The sequence below is a fragment of the Chrysemys picta genome, chromosome 7 (genome assembly GCF_011386835.1).
Source record: "Chrysemys picta bellii isolate R12L10 chromosome 7, ASM1138683v2, whole genome shotgun sequence".
Taxonomy (NCBI): Eukaryota; Metazoa; Chordata; order Testudines; family Emydidae; genus Chrysemys; species Chrysemys picta.
Window position 1 is genome coordinate 98,335,290 of NC_088797.1, and position 6,000 is coordinate 98,341,289.

Sequence of the window (6,000 nt, forward strand, 5' to 3'; positions counted from 1 at the left end):
CTCTGTTTGCAGGTAGGCCTTCCTGTGAGTCAGGCTGGGAGGAATGAAGGCTTGGGGTCTTACAGTGACGTGATCATGTCACCTGAACTGGAATCCATCTTTAACCTGGTGCTTTTCCAGTGAGGAGAGGTGGGAACCCAGAGGGACAAAGGATTCCTGCCTTATGCAAAAGATATATAAGTGGGTGGAACAGAACAAACAGGGAGCCATCATGAGGAATCCCCTAGCTACCACCTGAGCTGGAACAAGGGCTGTACCAGGGGACAGGATTGTGCCCAGACTAGGAAGATGTCCAGTCTGAGAAAAGCAACAAAGAGTCCTGTGGCACCTTATAGACTAACAGATTGTATTGGAGCATAAGCTTTCGTGGGTGAATACTCACTTTGTCAGATGCATGTAGTGGAAATTTCCAGAGGCAGGTATAAATATGCAGGCATATGACTGATTCTTACCTGCATATTTATACCTGCCTCTGGAAATTTGGACCCCATTGAGAGTTGGGCATCTGAGTGTTAAAGACAGGAACACTTCTGCAAGCTGCTTTCAGTTAAGTCTGCAGCTTTGGGGCAAGTAATTCAGATCCTGGGTCTTTGTTGGAGCAGACGGGTGTGTCTGGCTCAGCAAGACAGGGTGCTGGGGTCCCAAGCTGGCAGGGAGAGCAGGGGCAGAAGTAGTCTTGGCACATCAGGTGGCAGCTCCCACGGGGGTTTCTGTAATCTAACTCGTCACAACAATCATTTCTAAACAAAAAATAAAAACATTTCATTTCAAAATGTGTCAAAACAAAATGTTTGTTTTTCAGAAGCTTTTAGTTTTTTTCTAAAAAAAGCAAAATCAACATAAATTTGCAAAACGTTTTGGTGTTGATGAACCTACATTTTTCACTGAAAAAAGTTTGTTGAAAAATTTTGCCCAGCCCTTGCTTTGGGACTACTCGAGTAGAACAGAACAACTGTTTTAAAGGCATTTTGTTCAGTTTGAAGGCGGTACTGTGGGAGTAGCTGGAGAATGTCAGATCATTCTATTTATTGTACTAGAAGCTAGACCACAGTTGGTAAGTGACTCATTTAAATGACGTGCAGAACCATTTTCAGTTTTTTTAAGAGCAGACTTTTAGTACAAAGATTTAGACTGTCCTGCTTTATCATATACTAATCAGAAACTAATTCTTCAAATTTGACTTCAGTAAATTTACAGCAGTGAAATATGAGGGGAAACAACATTTAATTTAAAAATAGTACAAGGCATGTAATGCTTGTGAAAGTTGCCTGCTTGACAGCACTGTAGACTGAAGTGCTGTTTATCCTCATAACAGAAGAGTAAAGCCACCTCCTCAAGCTACCCCATGTCTCCACATTGTAGGAATTATGGAGAACTGCGATTACTGAGCAAACCAATCATCCATCTAGTTTGATATCCTGGGTCAAAGCTGGATGCTTTACAGTATCAAGTAAAATCCCCACAAGTCCTTGAAATTCAGTTATAGTTAAAATAACAGCAAATAGTGTTTTTATTCAGGTAGGCATCTAATTGTTTTTTTTTTATTTGACTACTACTAACAAGTACCCAGTGGCACTGAGTTCCAGAGGTTAACAATACATTATGTGAAAAGGTATTTTCTTTAAATTTGTTTGCTTTTAATCTCATCAAACAAATAGAAAAATGTAAATAGGGACATCTGGCTAGATTTCTCTGTACCACTCAACACATTTAATCCTAGTATGTTACAGAAATTGATTACTCTTTTCCCTCTCCCACAATCACTTGTGTCAGGATATGTCCCTGATTGGTTACAAAGTAAATAAAACAGAAAACCAAAGGGATAAAACTACCCCTAACGTTGATAAGTAATTATTTTAATACTTAAAAAGAATGTCCATCCCAAGTCTGGACTCTGCAACACAGCTCCAACTGTAACAGCACTACTGTCTAGCACTAGTGACCCTGTATCACTATCTATAGCTCTGACCCTTCAAAGGATCTAAGATGGAAGAGCAATTCTGCTCAGTCTTCTAGTGTCACAATTCAGGGCAACTGTACCTGTATTCCCTCTCTATGGCCCAGCAAGGGCACACCGGCTTAAAGGCTTCGAGCTCCTCAGCAGTCATCTCTCTCCCTCCTGACCCGACTTTTTACAGGATGCTCAGTTAACACCCTACACTGCGTTATTCAAAGCAAGTTAAACTGCCTAATCAGGCCATCATCTGCACTTTGCTTACTCTTTGAAGGCTATGAATAATGAAATTGCCCACAGGTATAAGTCACCACACAGCTCTTTCTAAGCAAGCACATTTATTCTCAAGGTGAAAACATTAGAGAGAAAACATAAAAACATATGCACATGCTCATAAGCTTACTAGAGATCACCCCTCCAACACCAGCAGGGACTCTGTGAGGAGTCAATCCTTCAAACTCCAGCAAGAGTTTTTGCTGTGGTTACAAGTTCATAATAGCCTCAGCGCAGAACAAGCACGTTTACCACACATCAGCCTGTTTCTTTATACATCTTGGCCCTTTGAACTTTAGCCTTTGGAAACAGGTAATCAGCAGACAATGGTTCTCTTAGGGCGTAGGGTCAAGAGGTTGGGTTTTCTGAATAATTTGTGGAGGGCCTTTGCATTCACTTCCCCCCCATATGTTTCCCAGGAATTCTACTTCACACATATTGTCCCAAAAGATCATTTTTGTCTGCTGCAGTACTCAATATAGTCCTTTGATCATCCAACCCTACAATTATACATAACCTTTGCATTTAACACAATTGACTCCATAGATACGTAATCTTAATTCAGTAAGGTTTTTCAGTGATATTGCAGGAAATTGACATATCTGTCACAAGTAGGAATCTACATGAACACAGAAGTCCACTTTTGTCCCAACACAGATCATGGAATTCATTGGAGCTACACTGGACTCTATCAGGGCCAGAGCTTATCTCCCTCAAGACAGATTCCAGTTGATGAACAATTCAATCAGTCAGTTCAGAAAGAGCCTACAAAAGTTGGTTCATTCATGTCTCATCTTCCTGGTCGACATGGTGTCCTGTTCTTGTGACAGCTTCTTTAATACTCCAGCTCCACTGTCTACAAGCTTGGCTTTGGCTAATACACCTGTCAAGCAGTCACACTATGGACAAGTTAGTCACGCTTCCCCCGTGCCCCCTCCTCCCGCCCCCAGGGTGAAGGATGCTCTCCAGTGCATGGGAGTCCCCTTCTCACTGTCTCCACCCCAGAAGACATTGATCACATATGCCTTCCCAGTAGGGTGGGGCACCCATCTGAATGGGCATACAGCACAAGGAACATGGACTCCACGGGAGTCCAGGATGCACATAAAACTCCTGAAACTGAGAGCTGTCTTAGAAGCCTGCAAACAATTCTTACTGGTCATACACTCCTAGCACATCCAGGTAACATCAGACAACATGACGACATTGTTCTACATCAACAAGCAAGGGGTAACATGATTTACCTCTTTTTGCATAAAGGCAGTCAATCTGTGGAACTAGTGTATTCGACACCAGATCACCCTATCAGCAGTACACCTCCCAGCAATACACAACACACTAGCACCAGCCTCAGCAGGCATTTCTCCCTTGACCACTAACAAGAACTACATGATTCTGTGGTGAAGAGCATATTCAGATAATAGGGATCTTCCTCCTGGGATCTGTTTGCATCACAAGAAAACAGGAAATGCAAGATATACTACTCTGGGGGGGAGGTTTCAAATTCAGGACTCCAGAGGAGATGCTCTCTTATTCATACAATATGCTTTCCCCTCCTTCCCACTGCCCCACCCATCAGCAAGAATTACCTTGACCGCTCAGGAAGACCCAGCAGGACAGGGCAGTGATCATCTTCATTGCTCCCAGCTGGCGCAGATAGTTTTGGTTCCCCAGCCTTCTCCAGCTGTCAGCCGCTTCACCTATCAGCATCCAACCTTCCCATGCCTCTTGACACAGAACACACGCAAGATCAGACATTTCAACCTGGACTTCCTCTGCCTCACAGCTTGGTATTTGGAGTTGAACCTAGAGCAGACATGTTCAGTAGCTATTCAAACCATCCTTAACAACAGGAGGAAGAAATGTACCAGAAAACGTTACCTAGCTAAATTCAAGAGATTTTCTGTTTGGGTTCAACATCACCAAATGTCCCCAGAAGAATCAGACAGTCCCACCATTTTAGACTATCTGCCCTTCTTGAAGACCTCAGGTCTTTCCTTTAGCTCTCTGTGGGTACACTTGGCAGTGATGCACCTGTCACCCTTCAATTGACAACCACTGAATTTTCACCCATTCAGTGACTGTACATTTTCTAAAGGGTCTAGGCAAAACCATCCCTCCCATGAGGAAACCTGCCAAGCCATAGGACCTTAATTTTGCAGTCCCTGACTCAGAACATCTTTATTGTCAGACTACATTTAAAAGGTACAATGTCTGCTTAGTTGTATGCTATCAAACATATACATACCTTTACTACAAGCAATGTGATTATTACTGGAAATGACAGGTTTCAGAGTAGCAGCCGTGTTCTTTTTACTGGAAATGTAGAGAAAAGAATGCTCTATATAGTTTACTTTGTGTATTTGATGGCATTGTGCTTAGTCAGTCATTTACTCAGCTTCTTTACTTTCACCTGTACAAAACTGGAAAATGTGATGGTATATAAAAAAAAAAAAAAAAATGGCAGGGAAACATCAGTAAAGATATTACATGAATCTACCTTCAACTCCCTTGCAACTGACTTCATTAAGTGGACATTGCCTTTTAAAAGCAAACATATATCATTGCATATTCACTTATGGACACAAAAAAAATTATGTGTGATGAAAAAATGAAGCCAAACTTCCAGTGTATTATAAACACCACATTGTACAACGGTGCAGGAATTGAAGGTGGACACTCACACGTGATCCTTTGAGCCAGGAGAGAGGTAGCATTCCATATGGTGCTGCCGTGACTCTGACTGCTGCTATTTGTTTTAGTTACGTTAATTATTCAAGGGTTTCTGTCAGCAAGATTATATTTTATTGTAGCTGGAAGCGCAAGTCCTTTTAAATTTACACAACTGAAGAATAGAATGATTCAGTGATCAAAAGCCAAGAATCTTTCCAGTTTGATAGTTTGTCAGTAATTGGTTTCCAACTGTATTATAGTAAAGGCCGTTTGTATTTATACAATGAAAGGCCTTCTCTTGCAAGCACTTATGCCTAAGCATAACTTTAATCAGCTGAGTAGTCCTGTTGGCCTCAGAATATTCATGTGAGTAAAGTTAGTTACAGCTGTACATAGGTATCAACAGGAAAGAACACGGAAGTAGAGTGAAGCATGGCCTGTACTGTATGACCTGAGAAACTCAGATTCTGCTAGATTGGCTTAATATTTGGAGCCCAGTGACTAATGGGGTCTCATTTTAAATAGGTCCACATATGTACCCATTCTTGATGGGAGAATGAGAGAATTGCTGTTACAGAAAGAAAAAAATTTCAAACATCACTTGTTCTTGTGCTGCCTGCCCCACAGGTAAGCTCTGGCAGAAAGACTTACTACAGTTAAGGATCCCAAATTCTGGATTTCTCAGGGTTCTGTTCACCAAAATCTATGCTGTTCCTCTTCCCATTCAATTCTGACTTTTTCCATACAGTTCTACTGTAGGCAGAATGACTTGCCAGAAAGACTCGTTTTAAAAAAAAAAAATCCTACTATAGCTGGTAAGCTATTTCAGAACCACTTTTTGTATTTCTTTCTCAGATGTAGCTATACACTGGATACAATATTGTTGAAGTGTACAATATTCTGGCTTATGTTATGGATTATTTTTTTTTAAAACCCTCCCTGCACAATTTCCTTCCTGTTTTGTTTTTATAAATAGACTCCTGCCACAGGAGAGCAGTGGAGAGAACCTTCAAGTTCAAGAGCTGTGGTAGGAATGAAGTTACACATCAGTTATTTCAGGCATTTAAATAAAACAAAACAAACCAGACACAGGCAGCAGA